Here is a 20236-nt window from a genome sequence, read left to right on the forward strand (position 1 = left end):
TTTTCTCCATGTTTGACTTGATAATATAGCCACGCAGTTGTTCCAAACTCAAAATTAAGTCATTCAGAGCCAAAAAGCTTCCTCCCATCCTAGCTCTTGGCCTTCCTGCAACCCTTCTCTCAAATCTCTCCTTCACTGGATATGTTTTCCTACACAAATAAATGCACACACACCCAAGTAGGAGCACATGCACATGCTCTTTTTCACTTCATTTCTACACACATGGTAATATATGACACACATCGTTTCCCACCTTGTTTTTTTTTTTTTATCCTAAAATCTTCTATCTTGGAAATGATTCCATATCAGTTAATAAAGAACTAGCTCTTTAAAAATAGAAAACAAACGCAATACACTCCAATATATGGCTCTAGCATAAAATATTCACTAAGTTTTCCGAACCTGGAGGCATTTAGGGAATTTCCAAACTTTTGCTCTTGCCAACCACCCTGCAGTAAATAACCTTGAATGCATGTCATTTTACACACATGGGAGGATGTCTGTAGAATAAATACCTAGAAGTGGGCTGGCTGGGGCAAAGGGTAAGTGCATTTGTAATTTTGATAAATATTGCCAAATTGTCCTCTATAGAGGTTGTGGGATTTACATTGCCATCCGTCATAAATGAGAGAGGGTTTTATCAAACTTTGTGATGTTTGCAAACTGGGAAAGGAAAAATGGTCTCTTGGTTAAATTTTAATTCACATTCTTCTTGAGTCAGGTATGAAGTATCTTGTAATATAAATTTTTATAAAATATATTTATTCTGTAAATTGTTTATGCACAGTCTGTGACTCTTCCATTCGTCTTTTCCAATGGAAAGATTTTACATATGGAGAAAAGGAGCTCTTAGTCCATTTAATGAGTCATGTTTTGTTCTCTGTAGTAAAAGATGTGGGTTATTTTTTTAGTTAGAGAGAAAACAATTTTCATCCTTTTTTGGATGAATCATTTTAAAATTTGAATTAAATTAATTAACATATCATGTACTATTGGTTTCAGAAGTAGAGGTCGGCAACTCCTCAGTCTTATATAACACCCAGTGCTCATTCCATCATGTGCCCTCCTTAATGCCCACCACCCAGTTGCCCTGTCCCCCTTCCCCTCTCCCCTCCAGCGACCCTCAGTTTGTTTCCTATGACTAAGAGTCTCTTATGGTTTGTCTCCCTTTCTGATTTCATCTTGTTTTATTTTTTTCCCTCCATTCCCCTATGATCCTGTTTTTGTTTCTTAAATTCCACATGAGTGAGATCATACAATAATTATCTTAGAGAAAATGATTATTTGATGTGTATTTATCCATTAGTTAAAAACACATCAACTGAAGACCTACCTTGCACCAGTTCCTGTGCTGGGTCCTTTGCTGCCTATTCTAATGGGAGAGACAGACAATTAAGCAGGCAAGGACAACCTTCGGGGGTGAGCAGGATGTAGAGCATAGGAGTGCTAAGACAGGGCAACTACCCCCACCAAGGGGTGGAGAGTATCCGGAAGGAGCTGATTTAGAAGCGGACACTGAAAGGCAAGCAACAGAAGACTGGGCCAGAAGAAGTAGGGCTGGGGGTGGGGAGGATGAGGGGTGCTTTAGGCCAAGAAATGACTTGTGTGAAGGAGGAAAAAAAATGTGTGTGTGTGGGTCAAGGAAGTGATAAGAATTCAGTGTGATGGAAGCAGAGATCAAAGAAAAGAGGGAGCAGACATTGCCTTGATGGGGGCAAAATTATGGGTATTTTGAGGGTCACTCACTCACACTGATGCTAGGCAAGTGCTGGAAACATTGATGAACAAGACACACAAGTCCCTTCCTTCATGGAGGTTACGTTTTAAATGAGATGTTGGGGCGGGGGGGGGGGGGCGTGTGGTGGAGATAACAAATACATGAACAAATAAAGAATAATCTTGATGTTTAGTGCAATGGAGGAAATACATGGGGTGATTTTGGCAAATCATAGCAGGGTGTCCTCCAGATGGGGTGTCAGGGCAGGCGTCTCTGAGTTGGTGGCACTCAAGCTAGGACAGGCTAGATGAGAGGATGCGAGGATGTAGAAAGCAGAGCAGAAAAGCTCGATTCCCTTGTCTGTGGGGGATACTATCCAAGACTCCCATTGATCCCTGAAACCATGGACAGTACTAGACTCTCTATACACAATGTGTTTTCCTATACATAAGTGCCTATGATATGAGTAAGTTTAATTTATAAACTGAGCATAGTAAGAGATAAACAACAGTAACTAATGATTATAAAATAGAACAAGTATAGTATGCTGTAATAAAAGTTATATGAATATAGTCTCTCTCTCTCTCAAAATATCTTACTATATGGTACTCACCCTTCTTTTTGTGATGATGTAGGATGGTACAAAGCCTACGTGATGAGATGGAGTGAGCTGAATGACCTAGGCGTTGTGATACAGCATCAGGCGACTATTGACCTTCTGATGCTTTGTGGGCCATCCAGTCTCTGTCCCAACTGTGCTCGCTTCAGCAGCACATATACCAACAACTCAGCTCTGCTGTTTTAGGGCCAGAGTGGCCATAGACAATATGTAAACCAAAGGGGAGTGACTGTGTTTCAATAAGACTTTATTTATGAACCTTGAATTTAACTTGCATGTGATTTTATGTATCACATATATTATTCTTGGTTTTCTTTTTTATTAAACATGAAAAATATAAGCGCTCTTCTTAGCTCATAGGCTGAACGAAAGCAGACAGGGGTGGGGGGGGGGCTGCCAAATTGGCCCATAGGCCGTGGTTGGCTGACTACTGCCTTAATCTGAAAGCAACATGAGTGGAATAAAATGTTTCACCCTAGTAGTCACTGATTCACTACTGAAGGGAGAAAGAGGCAAGAGGAGGGGGTGGGAGAGAGAGACAGGAAGGAGAGAGAAAGTAAGGAAAAAAATATGCAAATTGCATTAATTTTTAACTTGGACAACTTTAGATAACTCTTGGTACGACTTGCCAAGATAACAATTTAACAATATGTTTGAAACTCGTTAATAATGTGTCTCCCTTTCTTAAAAAAATCCACTTTGAGAAATGTATCCAGATCAAATGAGCAAGTAAATGCACAAAGATATATGGGCAAGGATGCTCTTATATTATTATTTACAATAAAAAATTCACAACCTTAACCATGTAGCAAATAGTGGGCTGGTTAGATAATATCGCAATGGGAAATTGTGCATCTATTAAACATGATTATGTAAATGTCTACCTATTGACACATAAAGGCACTGATGATATATGAAGGACAAACTGCAGGTCACAAACTATTAGGTTTCCGGTGAGGCCACTTTTGCAACACACGTAGTTGTGTGTATCTACACACAAGGGAACACCAGAAAGCTGCCTAACAAAATATTTATATTGGTTGCTCCTGGATGAAAAGATTATGGGGTTTTATACATTTTTCTATATTTGCTAAAATTTATATTATTAGAAGATGTTGCTCTTATCGGCACAAAAATGTAGATTGTAAAAATAGGATAGGCAAAGATAATTTGGGAGGCTCTCAGCTTTGTGCCATGTGTAAAAGATTTCATCTAAAAATATCTTAAAAATACAGCTCCCTTCAGATTCTTTGAGTGTCTGGATGCTTTCTTCCATCTTCTCCTAAGCTACATACTGAATATGTGTTTTCTTCTTGTTGGACGGTTAAATTCATAACCTGCACCCGCCCCCCCAAGCCTGTTCCAGTAACCTGCCATCTGTCTTCTTTCTGACCTGTTGAGAACTCACAAAAACATTAGTTCTCTCGAAAGCATGGCACTTGGGAACAACGTAGAGGGAGACATGGAATTTTTATTGCTTTTCTTCTGTTTTCCTTTCTCTGGGTCCTACTTTTTCTCCCTGCCTGTGCACCAGTGGGGCCGGTATGCGTACTTGCTCCCACACTCTGTCGCCTCCAGAGCCATGCTCTCGCTATGACAGTGACAGCAGCCATCCTGGTTGTGATTTATCTTCGCAAGTCGCCAAATCGCTCTTGGTTGCATGTCTGTGCTTGGTGAATAATGAGAAAGACCTACCATCCATCTAAGGACAAAACAATGTGAGCAGTTACATTTAAATTTAGCCATTCCCCCCCACAACCCCCCCCCCCCACCAGCTTATTTCTTCTTTTCTGATCGAAAAGGGCCCATTTAAGGGCCTTTGTGGTAAATACCCAAATAATAGTGTCACAAAGGCGGAAGATCATTTTTCACCAGCGTCAACGATCGCTGTGGATAGGCTGCCATCCTGAAGTTGCAAACTCTGCTCAAAGTCTGGTCCCTTAATAGCAATTGCTCTGGACCTTCAGAGGGGACTCATTTCAATGTCAACTACTGAAGCTCAGGTTATTGCACCGGGCAATGCTGTTGGTAAATTGCAGGAAGACACAACCTCTGTGTAAGGCAACATTTGGGATCTGGGTATGTCTCCCTGACAAACAATCGGGGAAGGATGAAACACATAATCTCCACCCGATATGACAGCAGTGATGTGTGGGGGAGAGGGAAATCTGGGGACGAGAGGACCGGAGTTTGAATCCTTGCTCAGCCACTTATTGTCTGGCTGTTTGACTTGAGCAAATTATGTCTTCTCTGCATCTGCTCCCTCATCTATGAAATGGATTATTCACACCTATTTGCAGGGATGTTAGGTGGGTGTGGCAGATTGTGTTTCCCAAAGACGGCAGTGCGAATATCTCCGGTGCTACGATTTCTAGAAGGCACCCACTGCCTTATCCAGAAGGAGAGTCTAATTTTTCTTCCTTTGAGTTTGGGCAGACTTGTGACTCATTTGTAACTAACAGAATGTGGTGGGAGTGAAGCTGTGTGCCTTTTGACCATAGGGCACAAACAGTGTTGTGGCTTCTGTCTTGTGAGATGAGGCATTCACCTGACCCTACGGAAGAAGTGCAAATACCCTGGGCTGCCATGCTGTGAGGCAGCCCAAGCAGCCATGTGGAGAAGCCAACTTGAGGTTGTTACAATCAATAAATCCAGCTGAAGTCCCACCAACACCCAGCATTAACCATCAGCCACACGAGAGAAGCCACTCCAGATCATTTCAGCTCCCAATCGCCAGTTAACCTGAGTGTACCAGTCTTCCCAGTGGATGCCCCTGACATTGTGAAGCAGAAGCTGGTCATCTTTTGTGCTCTGTCCAGCTTCCTCACCCACACTAAGGAGAACAATTGCCTTATGCCACTAATTTTGGGGCAATTTGCTATGTAGCAATAGCAACAGGAAAAGGATGCTCAGGAAACAAAATCCTATAGAGCAAGTAGCACATAGTAGGACTCTTAATGAGTGGCAATTCTAATTATTTACATCATTTTCTTCCCTAAATTAGACTTCAGGTATGACAGGAGGTGGTAAAACAGCCACATGGGGACCTCCACCCCTAGGCGATGGGAGGGAACGAATCTGTCCAGCTTTCATGCATTCATGCACACACGTCAGTGGTATCCGGATGTTTACTGGACAGTAACATGCCAGGTATGCTACTGGGTGCCCGGCAGTGGTGACAACAGAGACATGGACTGTCCCCACAAGGAGTCCGGGTGGGCAGAAAGATAAATGAGTGAATAAATGAGTAAGAAAATGGCAAAGCTGTGAAGAAGCAAAGTAGGATCATGTATTAGGGGCTGGGGAGATGACACGAAGCTGCTTACCCTACCCGCTGGTAGGCATAGGGAGTTCCAGGAAGCTTAAGAGAACTGCTGATTTCCATGCCTCGTGTTTGCAAGTTCTGCCTCCCTGGGTCTCAGGCAGTGGTCCCAGAAGCTCTTTGAAGCTGGGGACACCCCCTGCCCCCTGCATGGTCATGGCTGTACTCTGCGGCCCAGTGCAGGTTTCGTTCCTGGACTAGACGTTCGTTTCAATAGTTGCAAATGTATGGAGTACTCTGCAAGAATCCTCAGAAATTCCATATGAAGAAATCCAGGGATACTGTGTCACACACAAAATCTATGTGCTTATAACATAGAATTGATCCATAGAGTATTAAATATAGAGAACCACTTAGGTAATATTAACGCCTTGGATTTTGACTCCTTGACTGTAACTCCTTGAATTTTATAACAGACACGTTTTTGTGTCAGCTAAAAATATTGTCATTAAACAATAGTAAACGCATAAAACTTCACATGAAGTATGATGTCACAAGCACAAATGAAGTTCCTTTTAGCATCTCCCTTGCTGTGATGCCTACCCGCTTTGTGTGGTAACCTCTGTATCAATTCCCTTTTTCTTCGACTTTCTAAGGATTTTCACGCACATGTATGTGCCCGTGGAACATACAAAGTAGTGTTGTGTTTTTAGAAAGTTTTGATTATTAGAAAGGTGAGTCATGTTACTGCAACTTGCTCTTTTTTTTAAAGATTTATCTATTTAAGCAGAGGAGGGGTAGAAGGAGAGGGAGAGAATCCTCAAGCAGACTTCCTCACTGAGCATGGAGCCTAATGTGGGGCTCAATCTCATGACCCTGAGATCATGACTTGAGCCAAAATGAAGAGTTGGATGGTTAACCAACGGAACCACCCAGATGCCCCTGTAACTTGCTTTTTTTTTCACTCAAAAATATATCTTAAGGACTTGTTTATGTAGGCCTATAGAGATCCTTCTTTTTTTTTTATCACAGCACCCCATTTCACTCTTTCATGCTTTATTTCGCCATCTCCTCTGTGATGGACAATAACCTTCCAGTTATTGCACCTTCCCAAAAGAATGCACATGTCCCCTTGTTCCTGGTGTGAAGGGTTCTCTAGGCCACAGCAGAGGAGCAAATGGCTTAGTCAAGATCATCAGTGGCCAAGTCAAGTCAATGGCACATAGATTTTGTATTTTTTTAAAATTTTTTAAAAAAGATTTAGTTTATTTATGAGAGACACAGAGAGAGAGAGGAAGAGACAAAGGCAGAGGGAGAAGCAGGCTTTCTGCAGGGAGCCTGATGCAGAACTCGATCCCGGGACCCCGGGATCACACCCTGAGCCAAAGGCAGATGCTCAACTACTGAGCACCCAGGTGTCCCATTATATTTTTATTGGCATTCTATCTAGTGGCTGAAAGATGACTTATTTTTCCATATTTTGCCATTAGTTAATTTTTAAATCAAGTATTGATTGAATGGATGATCGGCATTCCAGAAAGTCCAAAGTGTGTAACATGTGTTACTATGTTATATTATATTAAAATGTACAGTGTGGTGTTTAAATGTAGATGGCCCTTGTTCTGGGTTGGCTTGTCCCTTTTCTCCAATAACCTGAGGGACAGGAGTGGACAAACAAAATCCTTGCCTCCTGGATAGAAATACTTCAGGAAGCCAGAAGGATACTCCAAGAAGTAGATGTGTTGGTTTGGAGGCTGCTGTCCTGCACTGCTGAGAGCAGGGAGGGGGTTGGGAGGAGAGGTATGGTGCAGAAAATCATGACACACATGCAGAATTGTTTCCTAATTAAAAAAAAAAAAATCTCTCAAAGTTTTCCACGAGGCCCTGTCAGCAGCTCTTCAAGCAGCATGGCTTATTTTAAATTTTATTTAAATCAACAAATTGCACACACTTGAACACGGAAACAGAATACAAGGAAAACACAAGCTGCCCTAACAGAGCAATGTCTAATAAACATTATGCTACTCAGAGATATTTGCTGTTTAATCACCCCACAAAAGGACGCATTCAGCCAAAAGATGTCAGATAGCATCTTGCTAAAGGCAATGGTGCCAGCTTTCCTGGCTTCTGAGTTCATGAAGCTAATTTTTTTTCTCTCCTCCCCATTTGCCTTTTTTTTTAATACCAAGATCTGAGAGGCTCTCTCTCTTGGACCATTCAGAGGATAACGCATTTGTGCTTTGAGTAATAATAATAATAATAATAATAATATCCATTTATTCAATAGTTTCTTTTTCAAAAAAAAATTTAAGTACTCCCTACACCCACAATGGGGTTCAAACTCATGATCCCAAGATCAAGGGTCACATGATCTACTGAGTGGGCCGGGAGCCCCTGATCAATAGTTTCTTTGTCAGGACTGGCTATATACTTTGTGGGGCCTGTTGCGGATGAAAATGTGGAGCCCCTTGTTCAAAAATTATAGGAATTTCAACAATAAAAACAGAGCATTAAGCCGAGCATGTGCTGTTTCTGACTGTAGGCCTGGTACAGTTGCCCAAGTTGGGCACCTAGGAAGCCAGCTTTGATTTGTGGCTATCTGGGGAAAGATCGGAGTTCTCCCCTGCTCTGCTCCATGAAAAGGCAATATGACTGGATCAATGAAACCCCATGAGATTGACAGTGGTTGGCCCTGGAAGGTTTTCTAAGGATGGACCAGCTAACTGCTCAGCTTTTATTTTGCTGGCTGGTATGCAGGCTGAGGGATAAGTTACTAGGAGAAAAAGGAAATATTTGAAAGTCAGGGTTGGGAATTATATAGGCCAGAAGGAAAAAGGAGGAAAACTAAAAGACACTGGTGCCCAGAGTAGAATTTAAGGAAAGAACAGATTTGAAAAGCGATTTTTAAAAATGATGCTTTGCAAACAAATAATCCACTTAAGAAATGGGCAGAAGACATGAATAGACATTTTTCCAAAGAAGACATCCAGATGGCTAACAGACACATGAAAAGATGCTCAACATCACTCATCATCAGGGAAATACAAATGAAAACCACGATGAGATCCCACCTCACACCTGTCAGAATGGCTAAAATTAACAAGACAGGAAACAACAGGTATTGGTGAGGATGTGGAGAAAGGCCATCCCCCTCACACTGTTGGTGGGAACACGAATGGACACAGCCACTCTGGAAAACAGTGTGGAGGTTCCTCAAAAAGTTAAAAATAGAGCTACCCTATGACCTAGCAATTGCACTATTAGGTATTTATCCAAAGGATACAAAAATACTGATTCAAAGGGGCACATGCATCCCGCTGCTTTATAGCAGCTTTATCAACAAATCCAAATTATGGAAAAAACCCAAATGTCCATCAACTGATGAAGGTTAAAGAAGGAGTGGTATACAAATACAATGGAATATTTCTCTGCCTTCAAAAAGAATGAAATCTTGCCATTTGCAATGAGCTAAAGTATATTATGCTAAGCAAAATAAGTCAGCCAGAGAAAGACAAATACCATATGATTTCTCTCATGTGTAATTTAAGAAACAAAACAGATGAACATAGGGGAAAGGGGGGGAAAGAGAGAAGGAGGCAAACCATAAGAGACTATAGAGAACAAAGTGTGGGTTGCTGGAGGGGAAGGGGTTGGGGGATGGGGCAGCTGGGGGATGGGCATTCAGGAGGGCACTTGTGATGAGCACCGGGTGTTATATGTAAGGGATGAATCACTGAATTCTACTCCTGAAATCAATATTACACTATATGTTAACTAGAATTGAAATAAAAACTTAAAATACATAAATAAATGAAATAAAATAAAATAAAATGCTGTTTTGCTACATGGTATGTGATGTATATCCTTTTCCTTCTTTTCCCTAAAAACTCTTCAGCAAAAACTACTTAGTCGCTAAAGCAACGAGAAAGAATGTGGTGAGATGCTATATAAGGCCTTAAAGTGGGTAAAAGGGAAGGTCTGAGGCCACCCATGAGATTATCACTTTGTGTCCCACATAAATTAATTCTCCCAACAAAGCAATAATAACTTCATTACAGAACTTCATGTGCCCATTTTCTATGAAGTGGTCAGCTTTTTGAAAAATACTGATTTATAGGAGTTCTTATTAAGGAAACTAGTCCTTCATCATATGAGTTACAACTATGTTTCCCATTTGCCTCTTAGTTTTGTTTTTGGTATCGTTCTCCCCCACGCAAATTCTTTATAAATATTTGTATTAGCTTGCTAGGGCTGATATAAAAAATGACCACAACTGGGTGACTTAAAACAACAAAATTTATTCTCTTAACAGTTCTGGAGGGTAGAAGTTCCAAATCAAGGTGGTGGGCAGGGTCATGCTTTCCCCAAAGGCTCTTGGGAAAATCCTCTCTTCTTCCAGCTTCTGGTGATTACCAGCAATTCTTAGTGAACCTTGGCTGTGATAGCATCTCCAGGGTCTGCCTTTGTCTTCACATGGCCTTCTTCCCTGAGCATCTGGGCATCCAAATTTCCTTCCTGTTGCAAAGACATTAGTCATTAAGGCCCATCTTAATGTATTATAACCTCATCTTAACAGGATTACATCGGATAAGACCAAGAGTTTTTTTCATCCTGCAACAATGAAAAACCTTCTTCCATATTTTCTAGAAAATAATAGGTTCCATTAAGAAGTTGCATTTAAATGCTTGAACATCTGGTGTAAGTTTTAGTGGAGTGAGGAAGGATTTTTTTTTTCAAATGGCTATTCAGATGTCTTCATAATACATATTGAATAATGAATCTTTTCCAAACTTATTTCAGGGTCACTCTTACATAATAAATGTCCATATTTATTTGTGCCTATTTTCTTACCTTATTCTATTCCATTGATGTATTTATTCTGCACCAGCACCACCATGGTTTTGCCATCATAGTGTTATTATTATTTTTTTTTGCCATCGTAGTGTTAGAATACGATGACAGAATTTCCCTGACTCTTCTTATTTATATATTTTTTATTGAACTTTAGAATTAGATCTTCCAGCTCAAGAAAAGTGATAGCATTTCTACTGAAATCATGTTAAATATATAGATTTACTTGTGAAAATGAAAATCATGCCAATATCCATTTTTTAAAAGTCTTCTTCTAACTCCCTTAGAAGCAATTTAAAGTCATCTTCTTCAAAGTCTGTCCCATAGCTTTTTAAGTTTAATGCTAGAAGGGATTATCTATCAAGAAAGGATATTGACTTCTATCAAAAGCCTTTCAGCATCTATGGTGACACATTTTTCTTTTGATCTAATAATATAGGTTTTCCTAATGCCGAATTGTTCCTGAATGTTAAGAAGTTGGGAAGTAAATTCTTCCTATACTTACTAGCTTTACCTCCTTGTAAAAATTCCTTTATCTTATGGAGACAGTTTTCTGTAAACTGGGAATGGTTGTAGTGCTGCCATTTTTGCCTTCTCGGATTCCGTCTCCTTCTTTGTGAAACTGCAAAGGGACCATTTTCCTTTGGGGAGTCAGTCTTCCCCACTCTCCATGCATATGGTATGAGAGGGGCTGACTCCTTCACCAGGTCCAGGGATGGACACGTAGCCCAGGAACTTCCCCCACCCAGTGACATTGATTTGTTTAAGGATGACACAAGCTGGATCAACAAGAAGCAGCTCTGGACTATTTTGGGACCTAACTGCTTTTGTTGAACTTCTAGGGTATGAACATGTTCATGGCTATATTGTCAACACGTGGCAAAGGCCCTGAGAAACAGAGGAAGTAAAAGCTGAGAACAAATGAGACAGTGATAGCAAGAGATTTGATGAAATGCTTTGAATACTTGGAACAAACACTCCTAATCACTGCCTGAGTATTGACTTGAAAAGAAGAAGGAAGGAGGGGGGAGAGAGAAAGAGAGTAGGAGGAAGGGAGAGGGAGAGACAGGAGGGGGATGATGGGGAATAATAACAACAATAATAACAACTAATAACAACAATAACAATAAAACAACAACAACAACAACAATAATAATAAAACAGCAGGAGTTTAACACTAACATTTACTGAATACTTACTATGGACCAGATATCATTGTGAGCACTTTTCATGCACTGACTTGAAAAAATCTTCATAATAATCCAATGAGGGAGATGCTCTTAGTATTCCATTTTCCAATGAGAAAACAGACATCCAAAGAGTATTGATAACTTGCTCAATGTCACAGGGCTAGTTAGTATGAAGTTAGGATTCAATCCCGGACTGTCTTGCTTCAACATCTAAATACAAACAATGTCTTATTTATGATAGTTTGACTAACAATTTCTCACCTTTACAATGATGTGAAAGGGATACGCATTCAGCAGAAACTATTTTTGGAATTTTGATTTTTGGATCTTTCCCTGGGCTAGTGATATGCAGTCTAGTCTGATCCTCCCCCATGATGCTGGGCAGAAGCTCCCAGTCAGCCCCGTGCCCACCAGGGTCAACAACCATCCTAGACCCTTACAACCATCTCTCTCTCTCTCTCTTTTAGTACAGTATTCAGTACATTACATGACATATTCCACACTTTAATTAGGATTTAGTAGGATTTGTGTTAGATAATTTTGTGCAACTGTAGGTTCAAGTATCTGTTCCCAGCGCATTAAGACAGGCTGGGGGAAGCTATGATGGATGGTAGGTTAAATGTAGTAAATGCATTTGTGACTTACTACATTTTCAACTTACGATGGGTTTATCAGGAGGTAACCCCATCAGACGTTGAGGAAGATCTATACTTGTGCTAATAAAAGAGCTTCCTGTTCAAAATCTGTTTGAGAAGTGTTTCTGTCCTCTGCCATAAAAACAACGTAATTTAAGTTCCATCATCATAATACCTACTTTGAAAAGTTGTTAAGAGTCTTAACTAAGTTCGTATCTGTCAATTTACTTGGTCAGTACCTGGCACGTAACAAGTCTCCAAATATTAGATGCTGCTGTCGCAGTGAGTCATGGAGTCTCACGGCCCAACCTTCTCAAAGAATCACAGAGAAGTAAAGACTAGCCTTTTCGAAATGATTTATATTAGTCTTGCCTGAAATTGCTGGAAATGCAAACTCACATTCTTAGAAGGGCCAGGCTCAGGGTGTCTTTTGATCTTTAATGCTACTGACATTTTGGGACAAGCAATCCTCAGTTGCGGGGCTGAGTTGTACATTGTAGGATGTTTAATAGCATCCCCGGCCTCTACCCACTAGATGTCAGTAGCACCCCCCACAGCCCTGTATGACAATCCAAAATATCGCCAGATACTGCCAGATGTCCCCCCGCAGGCTGAAATCACCCCCAGGTTGAAACTACTGGTGTAACTGGCTGAAGTTTACCCTTAGACTCTGTGAGCCGTGGTGTCTGTTTCATACACAAGGCAATGCTCCTTCTAAGGGGGCAGCTCCACTATTCAGCTCCACTGGTTGTTGCTGAGGAAGACTATGGACTCATTATTGGCAGATCATCCAAAATATCTAGTTTGGGAATTTTTTAGTCTACTTTTACATATTTGATTAGAGTTTTAAATATTTCTCTGCAGGGCCTTAGTTCCTCTTATTGGAGAAGGATTTTAGAAATCAAGGTTTGGGTGCTTGAAAGATACAAAGTACCTAAAGTGGCATAAAAAGAATTAGAAAATCAGAATAACCCTAAATCTATTAAAGAATTTGATTTTCTAACTAAAATTCTTCTCAGAAGATCAATTCCAGGCCCAGACAGCTTCACTCAAAAATCCTATACAATATTTTGAGAATAAATGCTACTAACATTAAACATGTTCAAAAAATAGAGAAGAGAACATTTCCACCTCATTGAAGACGCCAATGCCATAATACCAAGAGCGGACAGATTTGTAACAAGAGAAAATGACCATACAGATTAATACCTCATGAACATAAACACAAAAATTCTTAACAAATATTTTTAAATGGAATCCATTGTTATATATAAAAGAAGTAAAACATCATGACCAAGTGGTGCTTAATCCCAGGAAAGCAAGGTTGGGTTACTATTTGAACATTAATCAATATAATTCACCAGGTAACAGAATAAAGGGGGAAAAATACTACCAGCCAGCCAGATACAAAAACATTATTTGATTAAGATCAATACTTATTCATGATAAAAGTTTCCACCAAAATAGCAATAGAAAGAACTTTCTCAACCTGAAAAGGGGCACCAAAGAATAACCCAAAACTTTCACCATTCCTGCTTGATGCAGAAGGGCTGTATACGTTCCTCCTAAGATCAAGCATAAAACAATGATTTCTGATCCACCACTTCTGCTCAAATTGTCCTGGCATCCTAGACATTACAAGTCAAGGAAAAGTAATAAAAGGCTTTCCTAGGAAGGACAATTTTTGAACTATGTTTGTTTATAGATGGTATGATCACAAACACAGGAAATTCTAAGAACTTTACAAAAAAAGCTACTAGAACTAATTGATGAATTTATCAATGTCACAAACCATTAATATTCAAAAACCAGTTGCATTTCTAGATACTATCAACACAGAATTGGTAAATAATATTCAAACATATAACTTATAATAGCATCAAAACCCATGAAGTACCTAGAAATATATTTAACACAATATTTGCGAGGACTGTATGCTGAAAATAGAAAATATTGCAGATGTGATATTAAAAAAGGCCTAAATAAATGGAAAGGTATACACGATCATGGATTAGATGACTCAATATCATTAAGAAGTTAGTTCTCCCTAAAATGGTCTAAAGATTCAATGCAATCCCATTCAAAATCCCACCAGGCTTTTGTAGAAATTGACAGGATGATTTTAAAATCTATATGGGCATATGAACAACAGCCTAAAATAAAGTGGCTGACCACAAGTATTGATAAGGATCTGGAACAACTGAAACTCTCAAATTTTAATGCTAGGAATTTAAAATGGTACAACCACTTTGGAGAACTTCTTGGCAATTTCTCATGAAGTTAAATATATACTTAGCATGCAACCTAGCAATTCCACTTTCAAGAGTTCACCTAAAAGAGATGAAAGTATACATCCACACAAAGTTGTATGTACACATATTCATACCACCTCTATTCACAATAACCTACAAACTGGGAACAACCCTAATGTCTATCTATAAATGAACGGATAAAAAATAGTGGTATATCCACGTAACGAATAAGTCCACACCACTCAGTAATAAAAAGGGAGAAACTTGTGAGACATGGATCTCAAAAACATTATGCTAAGCAAAAAATTCAGATACTAAAAAAGCAAAACCACACACACACACATTGAATAATTCCATTAAATTAAGTTCCAGTACAGGCAAAATTATAGTGACAGAAGAAGATCAGTGCTTGTCTGGGGTTGTAGAAAGAGCTCTGAGAATTAACTATAATCAGGAATTTCTTGGTGTAAAGGAAGTGTTCTATGCCTTTACTGCTGTGAAGCCTGCGAAGGCATATATGTTCTTGAAAACTCATAAAACCGCACTGAAATAGGTGCTTTTTACTGTATGTATATTCTATCTCAATAAAGTTGATGTAGGGGGAGAAAGTGCTTTGCAGAGAAGACAACTTGCTTGGATTCATCCTTCATGTTTTCTCTTGGCACATGATAGTTAGCTGCTTGAAAGAAAATGCCCAAGGAAAAGATGTTCCGTTAGGATACAACCACATATTGAGAGAATATACAGAACTTGGGAGTTGCCTACACAAGTGGACACCAGTATGACACGAAAAGTTATTTCAGTTACAATGTCACAAATGTCAACTTAAAGAGATGACAGTATCTTTCCCCACAGGCTACGTGTAGGCTCAGAATTGTGCCTTTTTTACCCTTTGTAATCTAAATTTTAAAAAACCATTGCCAACATTCTAATAGTGGGAGATTCACATAAAAATCTGGATTTTGGATGTAGCTTATAAAGTTGAGCCCTTGCTCTTTCATGGCACATTGAGCCGAGCTGGCTACTTTAGTCAAGACCTGTGTGCTCCAACATGATGCTGCCAAGGGCCGCACCAGGCAGCCTGCCCCATGTATGTAACGAGACAGACCCTGGAGCGTGTGTACTGCTGCTCCCTGGACAGTCTTCCTAGTGTCTACAGAAGAGCCATGCTTGGAGCAAAAGTCAATAAACGTGGGTAGAACATGGGGCCAGATTCAACAGCAACGGCAAGGCCTCAAATTTGCTTGGGGATTTGGGGCCTTTGTTACACATTCTTCAAATCTTTGAGATGGGGGCAAAACTAGTGACATGGTCTTCATTTTCCTGACCTGTGTTTCTTCTGTTTTTCTTGTTCTCTTCAATTTCTTCATCATTTGTTTTATTCTCCCTTCCTTCCTCTAGCCCCTTTCTTTCTTTTCCCACTTCATCGCACAACTGGGATTACAGCATTTAAGAAACAATAATAAGAACACGTAAAATTAGGTTTAGAGAATTTCGACCAGGAGAACTAAACCTCCACTAGACCATGCTGAAAAAAGAAGATAGACCAACGGGCAGAAGGTCTTACCCAGTTTGGGCGCCTGTCTCCAGGGATGTAGATTTTTATGGGGACAGTTGTTACTGTGCTTCTCTGCCTAGGTTTCTTTGGGCCTTCTGAAATTACAGGTGGAATGTTGTGGGGTGTGCATTTTCCTTCAGAGAACAGACTTTGTTTTTCTCATATTCTCAAAATATTTGTGACCCACAAAAAGAAACCTGAAACAGCTCTTTATCTCTCCCTCTCCTCTCTCCTTCTGACAATAATCACTGGCGCTAACTTCAGGGCCCTAATACCACTATGGGTGAATTTACGTTCAACACCAGGAAAACGTACAGAGGGAATTGCCTACACAGGAGGAGCAGGCTACAACTGCATGCCTCTGGGACAACTGAAATCGGTGAGGCCTTTGCACATATCTCAGGCTTATCAATGGTCTTTTAATTAATGTATACCAAGGAAAATAATCAAGACTGTGTTGAAAGATTTAGCCACAAGAATGGTCATCACTGTGTTACTTACTACAATGAAAAATGGAAATCATGTATAATATATCCAACAACAATGGATTGTCTAAAAGATTACAGTGCATGAATGCAATGGTATACTCTGGCATCTTTGAAAATGGTGTTGAGAACTATTAGTGATGTGTAAAAAAATACCATGCTGTATCAGGAGTCTGCAAACCCTGGCCAACGGGACGGATCCTGCCCATCAGGCATTTTTTGTGAATGTCTGGGTGGCATCTTGGCCACACCAATTTGCTTTCTTACCATCTCTGGCTGGTTTTGTTCTGCAGCTGCAGGACTGAGTAGGTGGGATGGAGGCCCCTTTGGCCAGCAAAGCCCAAGATATTTATTTACTACCTAGCTCGTTATAGGAAAGGCTTGCTAGCCACTGTTTTATATTATTAAGTGAACAAATAGTATTATTTCAGAGAGAGAAGGAGGGCAGGAGGGATGGAGAGAACAGCCAAAGTAAACAAACCGAAATGGTGAACAGTGGCTATCCTGGGTGATAGAATCACAGGTAATTTGTGGTTTGCTCCCTTTGCTTTGCAGTCTTCTCCAGAATGTATACACCATTACCTTCACCATCACATGCAAACTTTTTTTTTTTTAACATTGTATTATACCATTTAAAACTGCCACTCTATCTTCCCCAGCCTCCCAATCTCGCCCCATGGATACAGAGGCAGCAAAAGAGTCTCTAGTTATTTTGTTGAGTGGCTGTGAAGCCACCCATCACCCTGTAACCAGGTTCTATTCAGTATTACACCTGCGAGGATATAAGCAACAGGAGAAGAGGAACAGGGCAACAGTGCTTGGAGAAAATTAAGATCTGCAGACGTGACATTTCCTAGAAATCAGCCTGTCTTGGTTTCTCCTGTAATTATTCACCATTTTGTTTACAAATGGGAAATAGCATTCTACTGTTCAGTGTCTTCCAAGAGACTGAAGTTAATTTGAAATAATCCTCCAGCAAAAGCACCAATAAAAGCATCTGGAACGCCCTGATGCCATACCCTCTGGCTACTGACACGATATTATTGATACACAAATCAAAGTTGACTGCTCTGGTAACACTGAGTCCCCTGGCAGCAAGAGCTTTCAACAGAGAAGGTGCTCCTTTCTCAAGACAGGGCCAACGTAATACAAGATTCTCATTGTAACAGGCTCAGTGAAGACATTAAAGAGATCCCGACCAGAAATGTTAAATCTCCTTCTGCTGTTTTCTCTGAGCTAGAAAGGGCCTACCCCCCAAAATAATCATCAATAAATAAAAGAAGAAGAAATTCTAACTACACTTAAGAATAGACTCACGAGACAGAGGGAGGCTACAAACGTAATGTGGTATGAGGGCTGTCACAAGATTTCACCTGTCAGAGGGCGAGCTGAGGAACTTCCGCCTGCCTGAAGTTTTCACCATTAGAGTCATTTTGTTGAGACACTGTGTGTTTTAAAAGTCTCTGCTCAAATATAGAATTATTGAACTTCTGGATTTAAAAGGTCCTTAGAGGTCATAAATCCATTCCTGAACTGACATGTGAATCCTCCCTCCAGTATCCCTGCCAAGACATTACCCAACATTGGAAAGAACTTCTCCCATGATGGGGAACTCATTACTTTAAAAAAAAAAAAAAAAGCAACTGTTTCATTTTGAGTGGGCCTTAATTATATAAAAGTCTTCCTCAGGGTGAACCAAAATCTGCTTCCCTGTAATTTTTATTCTTTGATCATTAGTCCTACTTCATTAATCCAAATATTTAATATGCACCCTTTCAGGCATGGTCAACACGGTGGGCCCCCCCCTAGATAACCCAGGTTCCTGATCTCATGGAACTTACATTCAGTGAGGAAGACAGTCAGCACACAAATAAACTAATCAAGAAGTGAGGTCGTTTCAAACATAGTCAAGAAAAGTGAAGCAATAATGGCCAGAGAGAGTGAGGAGAAGCTACGTTGGATGGAGAGCATTATGGGTGAAATTGAGTCCCCTCTAAAAACATATTGAAGTCCTAACCCCTGGTACCTATGATCGTGATCTTAATTGGAACATGGTCCTTGTGGATGTAATCAAGTCAAAATGATTTTATCACAGGGAGCCAGTGATTGGTATCCTCATAAAAATTGGAGAAGAGATGTTTGCTGAGAGAAGACAATGTGAAGACACACAGGGAAAACACCACGTGTGGACAGAGGACAGAGGCAGAGATTGGACTGATGCATCTTCCAGCCAAGAAATGCCAATGATTGCTGTCAACCACTGAAGCAAAGAGAAAGATATGGAATGCACCCTCCCTTAGAGGCTTCAGAGAGAGCATGGCCCTGCCAATATCTTGATTTTGAACTTCCAGCTTCCAGAACTATGAGAAAATATACTTCTGTTGTTTTAAGCCACCTTCTCTGGGGTACTTTGTCACAGCCGCCCTAGGAAACCAGTACAGAGGGTCAGGGAAGGCCTCACTAACATTTTGAGCTGATGAGCAAGCTTTAATGAGGAAGAAGACTCTTCCGAGCACAGGAACCAGGGAAAGCAAAAGCCCTGAATTTGGAATGAACTTGGAATATTCCAGGAATAGAAAGGAGGCCAATGAGACAGGAGCCCTGAACAAATCTAGACAGATAGGTTAGTTCCAGATTATGGCAGCAGAGGCTCCCAGCCTATAGTGTGCAAAATATGCAGATGCTGAGGCCCCCATCCCAGGGATTGGCCCATGGTCCGTCCAGGCATCAATATTTTTTAATACTCTTCAAGTGATTTTGAGAACCACTTATATAGACCTTTGCAGGCCCAGTGAGTAGTTTGGGATGTATTCTTTAAGCAGTGGTAAGCTCATGACCTTAGGTCATGTGGAAGCTCTACTCTGTTGAAGCATGACCCCTCCAGTATTTGCAAACAACCCAGTCCCAGGGGCCCTCCTCCTGCCTCCTGCCTTCTCTTCTTCTGAACATCACCAATTCCCAGTGTGCACTCTGGTTTGATAAATATCTACTGGGGACCTAGCAGGAAGCCATGAAAGTAGAACATCCCCTATACTTCAACATGAAGGCATGCATCCATCTGTTAGATTAGCTCCCTCAGTGACCCCTGACATTTTCTCCTGTCCCATGAGGCTTACATTCCATTCTCACCTGTCTTCCGTGTGGGAAGCACTGCGCAACGTCTCCAACAGCAGAGATTTGGTCCCTCTCTCCTCCCAGTGGAGAATAATGGAGTTGACTGGTGCCGAAGAGACACAAGAGCTCAAGAAACCTTGAGGTGGAGAAGATAGAACATTCCAGGATTCATTCGGCAAATTTTGAGGCTCTCTTATAAGCTGCCACCTGTTGGGGTGAGGACTCTTTGTTCTGATTAGCAGGGACGAGGGGCTTAGGCTGTGTCACCCATGGCTGTTGCTGGGAATAGGGACTCCTAAGGCAGATGAATGCTGCAGTCATTGCAGACATACTTGCTCACATTCCTTGGGCTGAGAAGCAAATCGACCGAGCTATGTCATTTAGACAGTGAAAGGTTTTAAACCTTGACACTGCAATTTAGCCCTAAGGTATTTTTAGAAACGCTTCTTCAAAGCAGACACGCAAGACAACATTCAGACTGGGTGCTTATTCATGCTTTCTCCTTTCCAGAGATGGACAAGAATGCTTGGTGAACACAGAAGCTTAGCAGCTC

The 20236-nt window shown here is 40.6% G+C and overlaps 1 long non-coding RNA gene across 2 annotated transcripts in view; it reads right to left on the bottom strand.

Moving 5' to 3' along the window:
* Nucleotides 1-9876: 9876 nt before the first annotated feature.
* The window catches only part of LOC140595282 (uncharacterized), a 154467-nt gene continuing 144107 nt past the window's right edge, over nt 9877-20236 (bottom strand). The window contains exons 3-5 of one of the 2 annotated variants that reach the window (XR_011996782.1): nt 19699-19819; nt 11649-11849; nt 9877-10113 (exon numbers count right to left, since the gene is read on the bottom strand). This is a non-coding gene — a long non-coding RNA (uncharacterized lncRNA). The remainder of the gene's footprint in view (nt 10114-11648; nt 11850-19698; nt 19820-20236) is intronic. The other variant, XR_011996781.1, reaches the window with a different exon arrangement.

The sequence above is a fragment of the Vulpes vulpes genome, chromosome 14, assembly GCF_048418805.1.
Source record: "Vulpes vulpes isolate BD-2025 chromosome 14, VulVul3, whole genome shotgun sequence".
NCBI lineage: Eukaryota > Metazoa > Chordata > Mammalia > Carnivora > Canidae > Vulpes > Vulpes vulpes.